The sequence below is a fragment of the Pinus tabuliformis genome, chromosome 8, assembly GCF_031772625.1.
Source record: "Pinus tabuliformis cultivar Carrire ecotype Pingquan chromosome 8, CPIR1, whole genome shotgun sequence".
Lineage (NCBI taxonomy): Eukaryota > Viridiplantae > Streptophyta > Pinopsida > Pinales > Pinaceae > Pinus > Pinus tabuliformis.
This window is the reverse complement of record NC_142294.1, coordinates 726,398,495-726,421,081: the sequence shown is the minus strand read 5'-3', so window position 1 is coordinate 726,421,081 and position 22,587 is coordinate 726,398,495. Positions and strand designations below refer to the sequence as shown.

At 38.5% G+C, this 22,587-nt stretch overlaps 1 pseudogene across 1 annotated transcript; it reads left to right on the top strand.

Annotated features, from left to right (window-relative positions):
- Positions 1-8,217: 8,217 nt before the first annotated feature.
- Positions 8,218-22,264, top strand: LOC149237641 (SART-1 family protein DOT2-like; annotated as a pseudogene). Its single transcript, XR_016246308.1, has 13 exons — positions 8,218-8,740; positions 10,477-12,057; positions 14,895-15,036; positions 15,188-15,242; positions 15,533-15,646; positions 15,768-15,864; positions 15,952-16,018; positions 16,423-16,482; positions 19,734-20,348; positions 20,522-20,889; positions 21,013-21,233; positions 21,346-21,430; positions 21,566-22,264. The product of XR_016246308.1 is annotated as an SART-1 family protein DOT2-like (transcript).
- The last annotated feature ends 323 nt before the right edge of the window (positions 22,265-22,587 follow it).

Below are 22,587 nucleotides of genomic sequence, written 5' to 3'. Positions count from 1 at the left end.
GCACCGCACATCATGGAAATATTCAACAATGTCATTCGGTAAGGATTCCCAAGAGATTAGACAACTAGTCTAGCAATACCCCTTTTTAAAAGTGGAGACATTAATAATCCTTCCAACTATATAACCATTATGATCAATACTTTGTTTGCAAAGCTCTTCCGTACCATGGTGGAAATAGAACCAGTAGGTGGGTGGAAGTCAAAGAAAAGAGGGAAAAAGGGAAAGAAAGTTTTAGGTCGAAACATTCTACAATAGATCATGGTATCACGTTGAGACACATTATTGAAAAGGTTTGGGAGGGCAAAGAAGAAGTATTTTGTTGCTTTGTTGACTTCAAAAAGCCATTTGACATCGTCCCTAAAGATAAGTTGTGGAGTAGAATGGAAGAACTTGAAATTTCTGTGCATTATAGAGTTGTTGTCCATAGGATTTATGAAGAGGTGAAAGTCAAAATTAGAACTTCAACAGACATTTCAGAAAGCTTTAGAAGTGACATCGGAGTCAAGCAAGGCTGCCCTTTATCCCCTACTCTTTTTGGTTTATATATTGATAAATTGAAAGAGTGGCTAAATCTGCAAGGTGGGGATGGTGTTCGGTTGGGGAAGTTTGTGATAAAGCTTCTTTTATATGCTGATGACCTTGTATTGATTGCTAAATCGGCCCAGGGATTGCAAGTCAATATCAGCACGACCAAAATAATGATTTTCTCAAATAAAAAGAAGCAGAGCTAGCGTGCGTTCTTCTTTGAAGGCAACATTCTTGAAGAAGTAAATGAATACAAGTACATCAGGATTGATTTCAACAACAATCTTAATTGGGAGAACTACAGAAAAAAGAGAATTTTAGGAGGGTCTATGCTCTTCAATGAAGGAATGAGTGAAAGAAAGAAATCATGGATGAGACAAAACAAAAAATGGATGCAAAAATGAAATATTTACCTCAATGCATGTCACACAGATAGCAAGGATTTAAAGAGTTATGTTATGGAGAAGTTTCGTAAGCATATATGGGGAAAAGAGTTGGGTAGAAAGAAGAAGTAATATGTTCAAGAATTCAACCCTACATGTGATCTCAAACAAAAAGAATACATGGGTGCTAGCATTCCATGGAGAGCAAAGATTCTTATTGCTCAAATAATTGAAATATGGATAAGGGGCAAAAATTTGCTCAAAAATCAAAGTGCTCAGAATTGCTCAAAAACTAAACGAATGCGTCCGTCTCAGCAATACGATCCCAACACAACTCGTTCCACTCAAAACAGAGTTCGTATGAGAAAGTTAGAGCCTGTTGTCTGTTTTGTCAAACAAGCAAAATTTGGTGACTGAGATGCTGACTAGGCATCCGTACATATGGCTCAATCGGGTTGTGACACGTGTCTGTACATTATTGGTCAACGAAATTGGGTGGACCAATGAGAGGGTGACACATGACAAGACCGAAGGCCGCCACGTGCCCTCTCAAAGGTCATGTAAAAGTTTATTGGCAGGCTGGGGAGTCGAACCCATGACCTCACCTGCACAAGCCCCACGCACTACCGCCATGCTACACCATGTTTATTAGCTATTATGGAGCGCACCTTTCATTTAAAGTGTTAAGAATCAGAGTTTGGGGAAAGGGGGAGCCTAACCACTGGTGTAACTCTCCGCATGTGACCAAGTTTGGAAATCATGGTGGTTGGGCCAGATAACCGCTAACATTACTGCTAACATGTGACCAACATTGCAAACTGCTAACTGGTGCTTAACACTAACCGCACCATTAAGTGCTAAGTGGAGGATTAGTTCTAATTAATCCTGTTTAACCATTAATTAATTTCAGGATTAGGTTGGCAACAGTTTGGCAGGTCCGCTAAATCCAGAATTCCTCCATTTTTTTCGGAGTTAACTTGAGTTCTCCAATTTTGGTGGAGTTTTCATAGGGAAAACTGAAGAGACCATAACTTCTTCACATTTCGACCAATTTTGGCTCAGAAAGAGTCATTACTAAATGATTTGGATGATCTGAACATAATGGAACATGTTGCAGAGGCAGAAGGGCACTTATGTACGCGATTTTGCTATGTTGAAGTTTAAGGAAGCCTGGGGCCACTAGGAGAGGACGTGAAGCCTAGATCAGCTGAAGTCCAATTGCAGAGCTTGGAAGGTCATTTTTGGGGTTTTTGGGTCTTCTGAATCCAATGGAGCAGGTTGCAAAGCCATTGTATCACTGCAGGTGCAGGTATTCAGAGAATTGACCATTAATCCAAAGAGGGCCTAGCCATTGAAGCAGGTCCAAGGAGATGTAGCCCAGGAGGGGTGAACTCCTTTATAAGCTTTGATTTATGAGTTTGTTGTGCTTTACTTCTATGCATTTTACTTGGTGTATATATGTGTTTTAAACATCTAATTAATCTCATAAAATTCTCATGAAAGACACTCAATACTTGACACATAATCACATTTTGGTTAAATGAGACGATCCTAAACACATTTTAAAATACTGACGAGGGAGCTTGCATAGCATTAACAAGTTTTCCCAACATTTCAGATCAAGTTGGTGTCAGAGGATTGTTAGCTCATTTTAAGCCTGAGATGATTTGCCAAGGTTAGCTATAAAATTAGCTATTGGTTTTGTATTTGTGTAAGGAGAATTTAACTGTGTGCAAGTTTATGTGTATAAGCTGGAGAAGGGAGATGCTTCTTTGTTGAGAAACTCTTTGAAGTTTTGTGAAGCTTTTTGATGCATTACAAGTGTGATGGCAACTTCAACAAGTGATGTTTCTAATCCATCTTCCTTAGCAAGATTCTTTGATGAAGAGATGTTGCAAAAACATATCATCATGAGAGATATGGTGCAAGAGTTGTATGAAGATAGGAAGGAGAACACTATACTTCAAGTGCAGTTGATGGCCATGAAGGAGGAGAAACAAGAGCTTCTTGAAAATATGCATGAGATGGAGATTCAACTCCATGATGCCAAGGAAACCCTAGCCAAGTATGTGCATGAAAATAAGGTTTGCAATTCAAGTTGATCTTCAATTTCCTCTCAAAATGAATGTTTTGGTGCTTTTGAAAGAGACACTAGGAATGGGGTCCAAGTTATTGATGAAGATGGGCTATGGAGGTAAAGGGTTAGGCAAACATGCATAAGGCATAGTTGAACCAATTGTTGTTAAGGAAAGGCCTAGGTATTTGAACCTTCGTTATGGACAACATGATGGAGAATGCTCCAAAGCCAAGGAGGCACATGAAGGTGTTCCAAGAAGGACTTTCATTCCATGTTCATTACCTCAAGCTTGTGAAGTTTATGTTCATGAGGAATGCAAAAGTTTTATACCCACTTGACAAGAAGATGCTCCTAAGCATGCAACTAGTGGAAATGGCAAACAAGAGGATGTTGAAAGCTCTAAGGTCATCGAAACCATTGTTGGTATTCTGAAGAGAGCCACTACCTCATCAAATTCACCTCCTCAAGAAGGCGACACAGGTGAATATGCAAGATATAAATCTGCCTTTAATCAAGTTTCTTATGATTATGATAAACATGGTAAAACTTCACATAAGATTTGGAGAAAATTTACATGTTCCTTTTGTGGTTTGAATAACCATACCGTTTTGAGGTTTGGAAGAGGATAGCCATACGTAGGAAACTTTCAAAACAAAAGAGACAGAAAGCCAAAGGTCCATTGGATAATGGAAACCGTGTTGAAAAGAAGATGCAAATATTTTGCACTCTTTTCCATAAGTAGGGTCATCTTGTAGACAAGTCTTGGACTTTGCATCCAACAAGTCATCCATGACATTTGAAGAAGCTGGAGAAAGATTTTGGCAAGAATGGAAAAGAGGATTCCATAATTAACGTGGGTTAGGATGATACACATGATGAAGTGCAGCTGAAAGAAGCGCCATTGAAATGGTTTGGAAAGAGATGGTTAGATTTCTTAACCAATTAAGGCCTTGCATTTCTTTTGATAATTGATGCAAATCTTGCCTTATTGATGCATTTCCTTGTTATTTGGATGCATTTCTTTTCTCCCGAAAGTATGCGCATATTGCATGAAGCAAGATGTTGGAAAAGTAGAGCTATGTTGACTCACTTAGATGCAACAAAGATGGCAAATTGCAACTACAAATTTGCATGCATGTTGCATTCTTGAACTTGCATGTTTACGCCAGGAAGATGTTCAAAAGTGGAGTATGTTGACTCACTTTAGTGCAACAAATCTGGTCATTTGAGCTCTTTAAGTACTCGTACATACCAATGGGATTCTTGTACTTGTGATTGTACTTGTGAGGGAGTTGAGAATGGTTATACACGCAGGAGAGTTTGTGTGTGTGAACAATGAAATTTTTAATAGTTTCATTGTGCTTGAACATGCATGAGTGATTGACTTATGTTGGTTGATTGCTTTGTTAACATGTATGTTGTCAACTTGAGAATGTTGATCATTTGCACATGCATGAATGTCAGCTTGTGTGGTCGATTGATTGTTACATGTATGTTATATCGACTTGGAAGAGTTGATTTTATCTCCAAAGATGAAAGGGAGATGTGACAAATTGTTTCATGAGAATGTGGAATTCTTGTTGTAAATCGTCAAGTTGTTGTACATGCTTTTGCTTGATTTGAAAGTCAGTTGTTTGAAGAAGCATGTTTTTTCGACTTGTGTTTAGTCGATGGTTTATACACCAAGATGTAAGAGTACATGGTGATGTTCACATGATGTGACATTTGTTGCTTTGAAGAAGCAAAAGGAAGAGGTCGTCAAGTTATATTCTTGCATGAGTGTTTTTCAAGGTTAATGGTGTTTCTTGTGACAAGATGTCACAGGATTTTGGAAGGTCCACGCTTGAGCAAGAGGCTCATGATTAGCCTTCATTCTCAAATCATGACATGAGCAACATGTTAATACTGGAGGATGATGGAATCAAGAAGCGAAAGTGGACAAAAATGCCAAAAAAAATTGCAACCCTTGTAAAACATCAAATGGTCTACAATGCGATTTGATGTGTTGACGCCAAGAAGAAAAAGAGATAGAGAATGCATTCTTCCAGATGTGGAATTTGGGATTGTGGAGGTAAAAGAATGGTCATTTCTTTTCTTTTTATTACTGATATTGGAACTCGTTGTAGTTCACTTAGGTGGGCTTAACTTGAAAAAATGGTTTCCAAGGAGAAGCTTGCATCGAATGCATGTGTTGCAAAAGAGGAACATGATTATTAGTGGGAAGACCATCAATCAACTTTCCAAGCACCGAGGGATCGCTTTGGTATAGTAGGGTGTTTAATTAGCAAACAACCAACAAGTGTTGGATTGGGTCAGCAGCAAAATGAGAACATTGGTTGAAGTGCCAAGCCATTTGCAAGGCAAGGCATGTCAGTGAACCCAAGTGGTTGTCATGGAATTTTTTCCAAGTAGAATCAATTGATAGAACTTGGGAAGGAGAAGAGTATTAAGCTCTCATCAGATAACCAGCGTTTGTGGGTCCAAAAGTCTGTTAGGGGAAGGAGTGATCAAAATATGGATTAGGGGCAATAATTTGCTCAAAAATCAAAGTGCTCAGAATCGCTAAAAAATTGAACGACCACGTTCGTCTCCGTGATACGATCCCAACGCAACTCGTTTCACTCAAAACGGAGTTCGTATGAGAAAGTTAGAGCCTGTTGTCCGTTTTGTCAAACATGCAAAATTTGGTGACTCAGATGCTGACTAGGCATCTGTACAGCCCAGTCAACAAAGATAATATTCTAGGGAATATTCTTGGAATATTTCAACACATGGCTCAATCGAGTTGTGACATGTGTCTATACATTATTGGTCAACGACATTGGGTGGACCAATGAGAGGGTGACACGTGGCAAGCTCGGAGGCCACCATGTGCCCTCTCAAAGGTCATGTCAAAGTTTATTGGCAAGCCGGGGAGTCAAACCTGTGACCTCACCTGCACAAGCCCCACGCACTACCGACATGCTATACCATGTTTCTTAACTAATATGGAGTGCACCTTTCATTTAAAGCGTTAAGATTCAGAGTTTGGGGAAAGAGGGAGCCTAACCGCCGTGTAGCTCTCCGCATGTGACCAAGTTTGGAAACTGTGGCGGTTGGGCTAGATAACCGCTAGCATTAACTGCTAGCATGTGACCAACATTGCAAATCGCTAACCGATGCTTAACACTAACCGCACCATTAAGTGCTAAGTGGAGGATTAGTGCTAATTAATCCCATTTAATCTTTAATTAATTTCAGGATTAGGTTGGCGGCAGTTTCGCAGGTCCGCTAAATCTGGAATTCCTCCATTTTTGGCGGAGTTAACTGGAGTTCTCCAATTTTGGTGGAGTTTCCTTGGGGAAAACTGAAGAGACCATAAATTCTTCACATTTCGACCAATTTTGGCTCAGAAATAGTCATTCCTAGATGATTTGGATGCTCTGAACACATTGGAACATGTTGCAAAAGCAGAATGGCACTTCTGTACGTTATTTTTCTACGTTGAAGTTTAAGGAAACCTAGGGCCACCAGGAGAGGGGGTCAAGCCTATATCAAATGAAGTCCAATTGTAGAGCTTGGAAGGTTATTTTTGGGTCTTTTGAATCCAATGGAGCAGGTTGCAAAGCCATTGGAGAACTGTAGGCGCATGTAATCAGAGAATTGACCATTAATCCAAAGAGGGCCTAGCCATTGAAGCTGGTTCAAGGAGATGTAGCCCAGGAAGGGTGAACTTCTTTATCAACTTTGTGTTATGAGTTTGCTATGCTTTACTGCTTTGCATTTTACTTGTTGTATATATGTCTTTTAAACAGCTAATTAATCTCATAAATTCTCATGAAAGACACTCAATACTTGACACATAATCCTTCACATTTTGGTTAAATGAGATGATCCTAAACACATTTTAAAATATTGATGAGGGAGCTTGCATAGCATTAACAAGTTTGCCCAACATTTCTGATCATTAATTAAGAACTAACTCGCATCAATTACGGTGCGAAACAAGTTGGTGGAAAAGACCTAAAGAAGCTTGGGAAGAGCCAGTGTGTACTTTTTTCACTTTTGGGGCAGTGGAATCGGAAAAACATTTTGTTTTGGAATGTGATTATTTCAGAGACATCAAAGACAGTTATAACAGTATGTTAACATCGGTTCCTTGGCATTGTCTTTTTAGTGAGGAGACTGTTAGAAGGTTGGGTCAACTCATCATTAATTTGAATAATAAGAGGATTGAATTGCGAAAGACAAAAAACATGGAAGCTAATGGTCCCATAGACTATATTCAGTATCTTATGAGATAATGTTGAGTGAAACATGAGCAACTCCCATCGAAGCAATTGCTATGGTGCGACTCTTAAGATATCTAAAAAGAATTGAGCAAATGGGAGTAGGTAGATGACCTAATGTTATCTTCAATGAAGGCATGAGTGAAAGAAAGAAAACATGGATGAAACAAAAACTACATATGAATGCAAAAATGGAATATCTACCTCAATGTTTGTCCCATAAATAGCAAGGAGCTAAAGGATTTTGTTATGGAGAAGTTTCGTAAACGGGTATGGGGAAGAGAGTTTGGTAGAAAGAAAAAGTACTACGTTGAGGAATTCAACCCTACGTGTGATCTACAACAAAAAGAGTTCATTGGAGCTAGCATTTTGTGGAGGGCAAAGGTTCTTATTGCTCAATTAAGAACCAACTCGCATCAACTTCGGTGTGAAACAGGACGGTGGAAAAGGCCTAAAGAAGCTTGGGAAGAACGGGTGTGTACATTTTGCATGTCTGGGGTAGTGGAATCGAAAAAATATTTCATTTTGGAATGTGATGCATTCAAAGACATCAGAGAAAGTTATGGGAATATGCTAGCATCAGTTTCTTTGCATTGTCTTTTCAGTGAGAGGATTGTTGGAAAGTTGGGCCAGCTCATCATCAATTTGAACAAGAAAAAAATTGAATTGCAAAAGACGAAAAATAAAATATAATGAATCATTTCATTATATTTAGTATGGTAGACATTAAAATTTCATTCATAATTTATGGTCCCTAGAATTTGGTTGATGGGAATGCAACAATGAGGCTTCTTATTTGAAATAAACTCAAATAAAAAACAACCGACCCACATTGAACGCTAAATCGATCGAGAAACACCTTTCTCAATTTCCCTCACATTGAGAAAACCACATTGAACGCTAAATCGATCGAGAAACACCTTTCTCAATTTCCCTCACATTGAGAAAACTAATGATATAGATATTGTGCATTGGCCGAGTTCACTACCTGGGCCGAGCGTATGGTATTTACCGAGGCCAAAATTAAAAGGGCCGAGTTTGTGAGGGCCGCGCTGCTCAGCACTGAGACCGAGTTTATGGTATTCGCAGGGGCCGAATTCGTGGATTTATAAGGGCCGAGTTCGTGAGTTTTTCAAGGGCCGAGTTCATCATTTTGCTGGCACCGAGTTTCATCATTTGCTAGGGCTGAAATAATTAGAGCAAAGGAGGCCGAATTTGCTCAGTGCGTGGAAGCCGAATTTGTCCAGTGGGAGGATGCTAGATTACCAATCTGATTTGGGCTGAATTTCTTGAGCCAGGAGGAGGGCGAATTGATGGTCAAAGGAAGCCGAATCCGAATTGCTCCTTTCAGGACTACAACAGATAAGCCGAGTTTCGGGGCCGAAATACATCAAGGAAGAGGGCCGCATTGCCTAGCCAAATTCTGAGTGCAAGGACCGAGTGATACAATATTCTGGGCAAGCATTTTTCCGAAGTATATTTGTCAGGTTCTATCTCAAAAATTTATGTAAAATTCCTCCGAATAATTCTTTAGATAAAATAGTGCTAGAGTTGCAGCATTTTCTTTTCTGGTTTACACATTTTATTTAGTTGCTGGTGAATTTCGTTATGTGAAATTTGTGTAAATTTATGGAGTTTTTGGGATAAAATTTCATGCCATAAATTTCCGAATTAAAACCCTTGAAATTTCAGTAAATAACAATAAAGGGATACTACATTTAATAAGGGCTTGGAACGTTATTGGTCCTTTATGATTCAGATGTAGTCAGTAGGAACCCTTCAGAGTTCACATCTTCACTTTTCTCTGGTGCTCCCTGGTGCTGGGGTCTGGTCCTTGGTGGTTTAACAATCCTTATATGCGACTATGCTTATGGCAACGGGGTGGTACCTCCTGCTAACATGTTGGTTGACCACTTGGTCGGCCTTCCACTGTCCCCTTTGTGTGGCAAAACAACGTGGGTGCGTGTGTACCATAAAGTCAGATACATCAGTGTTGTTGGTGCCCTGGAATTGCATCTGCAACTGAAAAATGTTCTCTCTCTGTCTTTCCGCTCTATTCTGTAGAGGACCTGAATTTCTGTTAAGCCTTTGTTTATCTCCGCCGTTTATTCTATCTTGACTCTCAAGTCTGTAACCACATTGAAAAGTTCAGGGAGCTCTGTGCCTACGTGATTCTCGAGAAAACATATGTTTCCTTTCCCAATACAAGTTAAAAAGAAGCTACACAGAGTTGCTACAGCTATTACTGATTGACATCTCTTTTCTGTCATATCTTAAGAAATTCGCTAAGTTTCTAGGAGCCGTTTGCTACTATCATTGATTATATTTTGATATTCAAAAGCAAAAGCAATTGGAGGAGACAACCTTGCTTCTTTTTAACCTTTTTGAAGGATCTATTGGAATCGTCTGTGAAGATATCGATATGTTGTCTGATCAATTTGACCGTTGGCCACATCGTTGGCAGTTTTTATTAGTTGTGCAAATCTCGTTAAAGGGTGGACGACTAACATTTAAATCTTGGACTTTAGATTGGACACTTCATTAAACTTTTAAAGGTTCTTGATAGCTAACATTTGACAGTGCAAAGCTGGAGTTCTTTCCTTGGGTTCTTATTTTGGATCTGAAAACTAGTCTATCATATGCAAGTGTCTAGGTACAGTTCCTAAATTTAATATGCAGATGGATATAGATATATGGTTCTTTTCTTTTTATAATTTTAATGTTATAATATTTTAGGAATATACTAAACTTTGTCTAAGAAAATAACTCAAAGAAATGCTGCTTAGAACCGTGGTTCATGTATATGTGATACGAGGTCAATGTGCTTATGAATAGATTATCATATTATGTAATTTGCATTAAATATATCTGAGAGAGATCACTAAAACATAACTAAATCCTTTCACTGTATTTACTATTTATGCACATAATCAATGTTATTACCTTTTCTTTCTTCACAATTTATGCTGGGTCTAGGTCATCTACCTGTTTTTCTTACGCAATATGTTTGAGAATACTTTGTTTTCTGAAATTCATCCTATTTATGGTTGCATTTTCTGGAAAAGCTTTTTTGCTGATGCTGCAGTTATTCTTTTACTTATTTGTTTTCCAATTACTTGGTGTTCAGTTTGTTCGTTAACGGCGCTGTTGTATACATGCATGCAATAAAATTATTGGAATGTTAGACTAATTTGATTGTGGTTTTTTTTTTATGTTTGCGCAGAGTTCAGAAGGGAATTGGAGTTGGCTGTTAACTAAAAATGGACCATCATGAAATGATGGATACAGAGTGGACCGACCATGAAGTTAGAGATGAAGATCAGTACAGGGCACAAGATGATATATCAGATGGGGAACTAATAGAGGATGAGTCAATGGAACTAGGAGGAATAAAGAAGAATCACAATAAAACTCAGGTGAAGGAGAAGGAGAATGATAGATCAAAAGAAAAGGAGTTTGAATCAGAAACACACACAGATTATGAGAGGGACAGAGATAAAGATTACAGTCCAGTCAAAGATAATGACAGATTGAAGGATCGCGAGAGGCATAAGAGTCGGGATTGTGAGAGGGATAAAGACAGGAACCAAGAACGTGATAAAGAGAAAGAGCATGAACATGATAGGGATGGAACTAGGGATGGTGAAGAAGACAAGGATATAGTCAGGGGTAAAGATAGAGAAAAAGACAAAGAAAATATTTCCATCAAACACCGTGACAAGGAGAAGGATAGAGAGAGAGGTAAAGAGAAAGATAAGAGCAAACTGAAAGAGAAGGACAGGGAGGAAGACAAAAGGATGGAAAGAAAAAAGGACCATGAAACAGGCATCCGAGATACAGAAAAACAAAAGGAGCGGGTAAAGGATCGAAGCAGAGATGTTGAAAATGAGAGAGATATAGAAACTGTCAAAGATAGAAAGGAAAAGGAGAGAGATAGGGATAAAGAAAAGAACAGGGAAAGAGAAAAGGAGAAAGACAAGGACAAGGAAGGTAAAGAGAGGGATAGAGATAAACCACGAGACAAAGACAGAGAGAGAGAAAGAGACAAGGATAAAGAAAAGGAAAAAGACAGGGACAGGCAGGAGAGGGAGAAGGATAGGGATAAGGTGAGAGACAAGGAGAGAGAAAGAGATAGGGATAGAGAAAGGGACAAGGAGGAGAGGGATAAGGACAGGGATAAAATGAGAGACAAGGAGAGAGAAAGAGAAAGGGATAGAGAGAGGGAAAGGGAGAAAGAAAGGGATAGAGAGAGGGAAAAAGAGAAAGAAAAGGAAAAGGAGGAGAGAGACAAGGATAGAGATAAGTTGAGAGATAAGAATAGAGAAAGAGAAAAGGAGAAAGAAATGGATAAGGATGAGAAGGAGAAGGATAGAGACAAAACTAGAGACAGGGAGAGAGAAAGAGAAAAGGAGGAGAGAGAGAAGGACAGGGAGAAGTTGAAAGAGAAGGAAAGAGACAGAGACAAGGAGAAGGATAGAGACAAAGATAGAGACAAGGAGAGATTCAGGGATAAAGACAGAGACAAAGGCAGGGAGAAAGTAAAGGAGAGAAATAGAGATCGAGATCGTGAGAGGGAATCTGACAGGGATAAAGAAAGAGAAAGAGAAGAGAGATTAAAACCAAAGGACAAAGAGAACAAAGATGGTGCCAAATCTCGAAAGAAAGAAGCAAAAGAAGCAAAAGGGTATGGTGATGATATCAAGGAAAAAGAGAAGAACAAGGAAAAAAATAATGAAGAAAAGTCTCGGAAAGAGCCAGAAGTTTCTCATGTCTCAACAACAGAGCTCACAGAGCGTCTGTCAAAGTAAGTAATATTTTTTCTGTTTTGATATCTTGTTTAGGTAAGATAATGCTGCTCTACCTGCTATAATTTTACTTCCTGTCATTCTGTTCATTTTAAAATTTTAGTCTGAAAGTTCACTGCTACAAAGCTGTATTCTTGATGCTTTTAATCTGGTCTCTCTAAGATGAAATGATGTAGAACTAAAGTATTGGTTTCTTCAATTTTATTTTTGATTATTATATTAACAAATCAGGTATTAAATTGCCTTTACTTTGCTCATCTCTGTACTCTTGCCTGTTTTCTGTTCTTATTTTGAGGAGAATAAAACAGTGGATGATCCAATTGCATCTCTAAACGATCCAATTGCATCTCTAACAACTGAAATATATCCCCTATCCCCTGTACCCTTGCCTACTGGAACATGCTTGAACAAATCAGATGCATTTTCTATGATTTTCCCTGGTGTAGTTGGACTATCATGGACTTGCACCACAAGGCTCAGTTGTGAAGCAAATCATTGTATCTTCAGTGTTTACTCTGCCAGCTTCTTTCTCCTCAATGATAGGTATCTGGAAAATAGCTTGAGAAATGGAGAACTTATAATACCTTCCTGGCCCAACCACAAACACTCCAAAGACTCTTTTCAAACCTTCTACCTTCGTTAGGAAATGGATGAAGGCATTCCGTTGCACAGATTTGGGGGCTGTTGGTAGTGATTGAGGGCAGATAAGATAATATTATTAATGTCCAACAAAAGATCACAAAAGTAGGTCAATGGTGACTATAAAAGTATATCTACTGTCAGTACAAAGTGGGAGCTAAGGCATCTTCTACTAAAAGCAGAAAGATCTAAGTTCTAAGAGCTGGAAAGAGACTAGACACTATATGTCTAGCTAAAGAAAGCTAAAAAGGATAAAAGAGAATATACATAACGTGTTGGTACAATAGAAAGCTATTGATCAAAGGCTCGAAAAATCCAATACTAAGCCAAAGAGACGATGTCGAGCCCTATTGGAGTTGGTGGCCAGGGATGGGTGAGAAGACCACGAGATGAGCTTGTTGTTGGAGTCATCAAGTAGTGTGAAGGGGCCATTGCATTGGTCCTTTCATTGGAAAGAGAGAGGAGGTTAAGCCCTGATGGAGTTGGTGGCCAAGGATGAGTGATGAGATTGAGAGTTGGGTTTGTTGTTAGAGTTGTCAAGCACTGTGAAATGGCTATTGCATTGGTAGATGAGATCCCTAGGGGAGTGGCTAGGATTGAGGGGTTTAGTTGTATGATATCTGGGGGCAAAAGAACATGGGAGCTTTATACTCCTAACATCCAAGGTTGATGGGAAGAATCCCCTGATAGGAACCTGAGTCCTGACTACTGTGTTGAACCTGGTGAGTAGTATGTTGGTAAGTGGGGAACTTGATTTTGGGGCCACTTGGAGGTGGTTTGTCTGTTTGAATGGTGGTGTATGGCCTGTGATCAGAAGTAGGTTGGCCCTTGCAAGAGGGGGTCAAGAGGAGACAAGAGGTCTCATTGACCTGGGCTTTGAGGTGTACTGGGTATCTAATTGTTTTTTGTTGCTCCTCTTAGAGGGGGCAACTGAGAAATATGAGGTGATGCTCTTTAGGGTGTGTGACTTGTAATGACTGATATCTATACTTGCAAACTTCTCATGAAGAGAGTAAGGCATTGTTGATTTGGGTAGTAGAAGAGGAAATGGAGCCTCTTGAATCTCAAAATAAGCAATGGTATCTGTCTTGATCTCGTAATGGATGGGTCATGAGGAAATGAGATGTACTGTCATCTTTGGCACTTGTAAGAAAAATGGACTATATTAAAATACACAATCAGAAAAATGGACTATATTAGAATACACAATCATTTCTGCCCCATTTATCTCTGCAGGACCCTGTCTATAGCCTATATCTATAGTAAGAGGTAATCCAAATACATACTGAAATCTACACCCCTGACTAGGATCGTGTAGATATTACAAGAAAATTAACTGGTCAAAACCATACCAATTAAAGAGGACCCTCCCAACCAAGCCTATATGTGTCTTGATATCTTGGTTTTCCTTGCTTTATGATTAAGGTTTTTGACACCACTACCTTTTGTGATTGCAAAGCACAGAGAAGGAGAAGGGGGCATGGTGCCTCTACTTTGTGTAGAATGTTCTGAAAATGTCAGATCATGATCATCTTTATTTCCTATCCTCTTGAAGTGTCTTCTTTCCTTTCAGATCTGCTATCTTATCAGGTAGTTTTTTTTCCAGTTCTCTGCTAATGACTGAGCCATATTTCTTTGGTTGATTCCTGAGCCAGCTAAGCTTTTTTCCTACTTTTAACTTCTTGAGACAAACCCATCCTAAGATAAAATAGTTAAGTTGGATTAGAAAGAACCTTGGTGGGCACTCCATAACCCACTTTCTTAACTCACAAGGCATGAGTAACCTATTATTGCATTTATGTTAAGCACCTATTTCAAACTTATATTTTTTAATGTTGATATTTATTAGGCCATTTCACAATTTATATTTGAACAAATCATATATTTATGCTTATTTTAATTGCACCCAATTCTTATTAATGTTTGTGTACCATCCTTAAGGTCCATTGTAGTGAGTGGACTTTTCCAATGTCAAGTATGAATTTGCAAAATTGCTCACCACAAATTTAGTTTGTGTACTGATTATCATGGAGCAAACAGAGTGGTGGATAATTGGATATTACCTGATTACAAAGAAATTGCATCTCAATCATCTAAGAGGTTTCCATTATTTTGATCAATTACATGTTTTGGGATTATGATCCTATATAATTTTTTTTGTTTAAATTTTCATTAATGACATTTTAATGTTTTGCAGAATCAGGGAGGAAAAGGTGAAGACAAAGATGGAAGGTGGGTCAGAAATTTTATTGTGGGTAAATAAGAGTAGAAAAATTGAGGAGCATAAAAATGCTGTGAGGGAAAAAGCTGCACGTCTTGCCAGGATTTTTGAAGAGCAGGTTTGTAACCTCTTGAGGCGCACATGAGTGTCCTTTTTTATATTATAATGATCTTATATCTTATTTTGCAAGTTCTTGTAATAATAATCATTATTCAACTTATAACTTTGAATGTAAAACTGTATTTGATATGGGTGCCTCGTTTACTCAGGATAATGTGGAGGATACAGAAAGTGATGATGAAGAAAGGACAGTGCACAGTGGAAGTAATAATTTTTTTCTTAAACACTTTTTCTATAGTCTTCTCTGCTCAGCTGTTGCAAATGGTTTTCTAATGTATTCTTACTATTTCACTGTATTTTTGAATCTTACATTTATAGGAGATATCTGCCATGTGTTGAAATAAGAGAAAAGTGGATGCATTTTCTGGATGTTAAAACCTCCAAAATTGGCAGATGGGTGTGTAGCATACTTGCTATGATATCAATCTATTGTATATCCATGTTATGTGGTCAACATCTTGCTCTAAACAGTGTGTAGTGTTGTTGATATGCAGAGGATCTGGCAGGACTGAAGGTCCTTCATGGGCTTGATAAAGTAATGGAAGGAGGGGCAGTTGTATTGACACTCAAGGATCAAAATGTTCTTGCTGGTGATGATGTTAATGATGGTATGTTGAGTTTGTATGCCAAGTCCTAAATTTTTAATTTACCTAATAATGGCTTTGTATCCCTCTTTCTGTTATGTTTGTTGATTGAAGATTCATTGATTATGTTGTCATGCTACTGCAACGGTTGATATGCTTGAAAACATTGAAATTGGAGAGAAAAATGCAAGAAATGAAGCCTACAAAGCAGCAAAAAAGAAAACTGGGATCTATGAAGACAAGTAAGCTAGATATTTATTGGATAATCAGTTTTTCTGAATGTTTTTACTTTTTAGCTTACAAATTTCTCACTATTTTTGTTGTGACAGATTTCAAAATGATATGAATACTGTGAAATCAATTCTTCCTCAATATGATGACCCTTTTAAGGAGGAGGTAAGTTTTTCCCTTGATGTTCTGATGTAGTATTGTTTGTTTGTTTGTCAAGTTGTCTGTGTTCCTTCAAGCTTGACCCGTGGCTTGAGAAACCACGACCTAGGGGCATCTAAGCCGTCAAAGTCACTCGGGGATCACACCTGGACTGGGCCACACCAGCCCTAAGCTGACTGGATTTTAGCTTGTCTCCTCCCCTAGCACGGACGCAACAGCCTCCATGAGGTTTGATCCTGGGTCCCCTTGCTGACGAAGCCCATCCTCAACCGGTTGTGCTATTGAGACTTGACATTCTGATGTAGTACTGTTGAGATATTTAATATGTTCACATTTTTTCTAAGATACTCAAGGCTTTAGCATTTATTTTGTACCAAGATTATATGAAAATTTTGCAATTTTATTTTCAGGGGGTAACTATAGATCAAATGGGAGGTATAAATGAAGAAGCCCATAACAAACTAGATGAGGTATGTTGGATTCATATTTTTCATAACAATTTTATAGTAGGCATGTGTGTGTGTTTTTTAAATGGAACTACTTCTATCAACTAAAGAATCTGGAAATAGAACTGGTACTTCTGTAGTTAGCTAACCAGTGGCTTCAATACTAAAAAACTACTCAGTGACTAGCTGACCATGATTATTGAGACTTCCTGCTTCCTACTTATTAGGAAAGGCTTGTGTTCAGAATTTGCAATAAAATATAACAAAATTTCACAGGAGCCTACAACTTTATGAAGAAAATCTTTTACTTCCAAACAACAGGAGAGTTAAAGGATTGTTTCGTTGTTGGCTGACTCAGAAGGTCCTCTATAGGATTCCATAGCCCTGGTCATTTTTCCTTCTTTCATTGTAAAAATATTTTTTCCAGGTTTTTCACCTGCATAATCTTTAAAATATTCTAGATAATTAAAGATAATATAAGATAATTTTATTAATGTCCAATAAATGATCACAAAAGTGGGTCAATGGGGCTAAAATAAAGTACAATTTGTGTAGTTCAAAGTGGGAATGCAAAAGCAGCTTCGATCTCTGAGCTACCATCAACAAGAAAAGATCAAATACCTAAGAATCAAGTCATAAAGAAAGAAAGAAAAGGACACGTGAAATTTTGAAATGAACTGAAAACATAATTGAAATCTCCGTCACAATATGGGTGTCGTGTGGTGCTGGAATTAGAAGTCTTCTAATCCAAGTCTTCAATCACCTTGAAGGGGCTGATGCACTATTTGAGGAGATTGTCTTGAGAGTACCAGAGTCTGAGGGGGCTTGGTTGTCTTGGGGCAAGCTCTAGATTGAGGAGCTGTATTACTCCTACAAGGAAAATATTCTCTGAATTGATGACTATTCACTTGGTGGATCATGGATTTAAGCTAAGGAACTGTGTCTTTAGCACTAGACCCTCTAGAATTCTTCTGCCTATTGATACTATGAAGCTTATTTTGGGGTCTAGGATGGGAGCTATACAAAAGTATATCGGAAGAAGGGGGACAGCTATCCGGGGGGGGGGATGAAGAGTTTCCAGGTATAATGGATTTGATATCTGAGGAAGTTTGCAGTGGTTGTCACTTGCTGCCCATAGTGGTCGCAGAACAGGGAAGAAAGAGGTGACTTGGAAGAATTTGGACAAGGAGGATGACAGTGATTGCTATCATGGAAATATGTGGGTAGATGAAGATGAAGAATATGGACACCTGTGATCTGGATACCCAAAAATATGGAGATGAACCCACAATAATCCTGATAGAGTCAATGAAATCTCCTCATATCTCATAGTAAATGGGGCATCTGAAGTCGAGGTGAACTTCCTACTTTGTCTTTTGCAGATGGTGCAATAGACAAATCCTATCTGCATGGGGAGGTAGTGATGGATTTTAACATGGAGTTGGTTAGATATCACATTGAACTAACACAGGGCAATCCCGAGCTTGCATCTAGTTCTTGTACATGCATGCAGGTTGGAGAACAAGGCACTTATCTTCTGGCATTCTTTGATTTTCCACTTCCCCTCGACCATCCAAACACCTGGGAACTAATACCATTCCAATGCTCCTTTTCCCATGCATAAACTGTTTGCCATGCAGCATCCTACCTATAGTCTATTGAGTTATATTAAAATGGCGTTGGGGGGAGGCCCTAACCAGCTTCTTTTCCTTTTCCTGCCATGACTTATTCCTGCCATGAGGGAGTGGAGATCATGATCCTTGAATAATGGATCTGCAAGAGTGCCGAGCAATCAGAGGAGAATCCAAGAACCAAGCTATTCATGCTGAAGCAGCCTACCTTAGCCATCACAACGGGCGTGATCTTTTAACTGCAGGAAGTGCTCAAAGTAGAAATCTATCTTAGGGTTGAGGCCCCAAAGAGGTGCAATATGAGTGATTTGGATGCATTGTCTATGAATTGACCTCTTTCATTACCCTGTCAAGGTCCTGTTTAAACAACAGGAAGTGGCCCAGAGAGTCTAGACAGAACTTAAAGTGTGATCAAGAGAGTTGGCCATAGATTGAAGCAACTTGGAGGCCTTATAAAATCAGCACTGAACCCACATGGCAGGGCTTGCAGAAATATGGAACTCAAGGAACAGAGAGCAAGATAGGGGTACTATGCTTTCCTTGAAGCAGAATCCCCAAGGGTTCAAACACTGATGGAAGAGACCAGTCTGAAAATGGTCTCCAGGTGCAGAGCACGTGCTTTGAAATCTGCTTGGATGATTGACCGAGGATCTTCTGCATGCATTGACTGAAGCACTGTAACATAAGAAATTGTACTCTTTCCATTCAAGCTTTGTGAACTTGAATCACGCTGTTTCCCAGACCTCTGACCAATAGAGGACTGTGGCTCAGATGATCATATCCAAGAGGTGCATTTTAGATGTGATGTCCTAGAAGTACTCTGGAAGCTCTGCCTCTAGTGTAGACCATATTTTTTTCATCCTCTTCTTCCTTTTTTATTGTCAAGTTTCTTCAGATTTTGCATGTTTCATTTGATTTCTTTTGTTTCTGACCTATCTTTTCTCCCCTTGTCCATCTTTCTGGAAGAGGATCCCAAACGAGGGTCATTGCTTCTCTTGTCCATGCATCTTTCTTACTTTTGGACGTATCTTGTTTGAGAATTCAGCACAAGCTCAGGAAAAGAGAGCAAAAGTCTTAAGACCCAACTACCCCATTCCTTTACGATCTGTTGGAGGGCTCCTTTGGAAACAATCCTATGAATTCTTCAAAGTGGTACAAACTGTGAGAAATGCTCCAAACTTACTCAAGCAACATCTAATTCAACTTGATTACGGATTCCTTTCCTCTTTTCAACTATCCTAAAGAACAATGAGAGATGAGTGAAGTTGGGAATAGACGTTTTCTCCTTAAAAGATCCTTGAACCTCTAAGGAAGAGCTATCTATGAACATTAGACCTGCTGAAAGAGACCTGAGGGACACTAGGTGGACACCTAATTGTAAACATATGTTGGATTCATGGCTGGTTGAAGCTCCTGCAGCCTCATCATCCTGATTTTTATTTGGTGTTTATCTGCTAATGAGACATTTGTTAATCATGTTTTAGATTTCATGTTATTTTTGAAGAATGCTAGCACACTAGTTTAAGGAGGATTAAAGTGTGGTTGAATGTTGATATCACCTATTATGTTTGTGTAAATATTTTCTGTTTAAAAATGTTGAATGCTGATATTATCTTTTATGTTCGTGTAATATTGTCTCTCTAGATACGCAAGAGGCTGCAAGGTGCAACTATGACTAATCAAGCTGAAGAGTCACTGGCCCAACCAGGAACAGTTATTTCTGATTATTATACTCAAGAGGAAATGCTTCAATTCAAGAAACCTAAGAAGAAGAAAAAGTTTCGGAAGAAGGATAAGCTGGACATTGATGCACTGGAAGCAGAAGCAATTGCTGCTGGATTGGGTTCTGGGGATCTTGGTTCTAGGGATGATACAGAAAGAAAGTTTTCCAGGGAAAATGCACTAAAGGCAGAAGTTGAACTCAGGAAAAGTGCATATCAAAATGCATATAAGAAAGCAGCAGAGGCTTCTAGAGGGCTTCGAGATGAGAAGTCATCAGATGCAATGCAGGTCGATGAAGATGGAGATGTTGTTTTTGGTGTGGAGGATGAAGATCTTTACAAGTCATTAGAGAAGGCCAGGCAAGTGGCATTGAAGAAGCAAGCAGAAAGTAGTGGGTCTGGCCCCCAGGAAGTAGCTCGTTTAGCAGTAGCTGCAAATCAGGCAAAGGAAATGGTCAATCATCAAATGAAGTGTAGGAAAATAAAGTTATATTTACGGAGATGGAGGAGTTTGTGTGGAGTTTACAGCTTGATGAAGGTGTGTGGAAAACAAAAGGAAGTTAGAAATAATGATATGAATTCTTAAATTTCATTTTGTAAGGAGTTCTCTCATGTAGTCATTATAGTTATAGTAGATCTTTGATTTTTATATGATGTTTCTTTGTACTACCTCATTGTTTTATAATTCTAATTTTGTGCTTATGGAACCAGATACTCACAAGCCTGTAATTGAAGATGTCTTTAAAGAGGATGATGAGGGTCCAGGTCCTGTCAAACAAGATGATGTTGCCAAATCCATAGGTGGTTGGACTGAGGTGAAGGAAATGGATATAGATGTCAGTTATAAAAAAGCAGAAGAAGAGGAAGAAGTGGTGACAGATGACATAATTAAAGAAGCTTCTGTAGGAAAAGGTTTGGCTGGGGCCTTGCAACTGTTGAAGGAAAGGGGTTCATTGAAAGAGTTTGTGGAATGGGGTGGAAGGAATATGGATACGAAAAAGAGAAAACTTGTTGGAGTACGAGATATTGATGGACCAAAAGAGATACAGTTAGACCATTTAGATGAGTTTGGTCGTATTGTAAGTTTCTTTGTTTGAAACTTACAATTGTCTTTTATTTAGATGTGCTGATCTTCCAGTTTAATTCCTTAATATCTGTTCATAGAAACAAGAAATTCATTTCCTTTCCATATATATCTGCAGATGACACCTAAAGAAGCTTTTCGGAAGCTGTCACATAAGTTCCATGGAAAAGGCCCTGGAAAAATGAAACAAGAAAAACGTATGAAAGAGTATCAGGAGGAATTGAAGCTTAAGAAAATGAATACTGGGGACACCCCTCTGATGTCCATGGAAAAAATGCGTGACATCCAGGCCAAACTGCATACTCCTTATATTGTTCTCAGTGGTCAAATTAAACCAGGGTGTGCTTATATTCTTTGTAGTTCAAGCATGAGTACTTTTAATTTGAGCATTATCTCACTGATATTGGCTTATATTAATGTACTGCCTTGTCCATGTATTTTCATGCTGTAGGAAAACAAGTGACCCACGAAGTGGTTTTTCTACTGTTGAAAAGGAGGTTCCAGGAAGCTTGACTCCAATGCTTGGTGACAGGAAGGTTGGTAGCATTGAACTGAATATAATTTTCTTCTTGTCTTTCTTTAGATGAAATTTATTCAGCACAGTTGTGTAGTACATTATATGTTGTGTCTTGTAGTTTTGCAAATATGTGACATGATTGTTCTCATTGTAGGTTAAGAATTTCTTAGGAATCAAGCATAAATCTGAAACTGGGACGATGGGTCCTACGAAAAAACCAAAGACATGATATTGTTAGACTTGGCACTTCCTGCATGAAGATTATGAGTTTTTTAGGGCCATGAATACTATTGATGTCAAATGTGTGTTTGCAGTCCTCATATATGATATGGTCCTTAAGGTTCTTAGCTTTGATGCCAATAGCAAGCTCAAAATTCAAGAATAATATCATTATTTGTGCTGAGCAGGACCATATTTTTTCAAATGAGTTTATGAGCTGTGACAGATCGAGCAGGTGGGAAATAAGATGTCAAAATGTTGATACTGTAGGTCAATATTCTGTATAGAGAATATAAAAGAATTGTTCTTTGCTGAACTTCTCAATGGCCATATGTATGGATATTGTGCATCAATTTTAACTTTGAGATTCTGGAGAGATCTCTGTTTGAAGTTTGAACTTTGAGGACATTGTTATGGTGTAGACTATTTTTGTCCTTTCAGGCATTTCTAGGATATTCTATGGATAAAGAGAAGAAATAACAATATCCACATGCTACTTGACCAATTTTACTGGGAATTTTTAGAAAAATTTTGCAACCTTTGACTCCATATCGATGCTTCACCTTTTAAGTTTTCAGGATGTTGTTTGGAAGTACATTTATATAATAAGCTTTTTACCCAGGTTACATTGCTAGTATCATTTTGTCTATTCTCAACATCAGGTAGCTGTGGTTTGGTGGTGATATGCACTGTTGAAACTGTTCCACAGGCTTGCCAGGTTCTATAGAAACTCTCCTGGCTCCTTTTTCAATATATAAGAAAGCATTTTCCTAAATCTGATTGGTGTCATTTTTCAAAGAACATACTACTCAAAGATGGTTGTATCAGTTTAAACTTGATTGGTCTTTGATGTGGAGTTGTATGACAGTTGTAATGGAAATAAGAATGTTAGGATTTTCTCATATATTTTGTTATATAACCCCTGCATTTCTGTACTGCAGTTTTTACAAACATTAG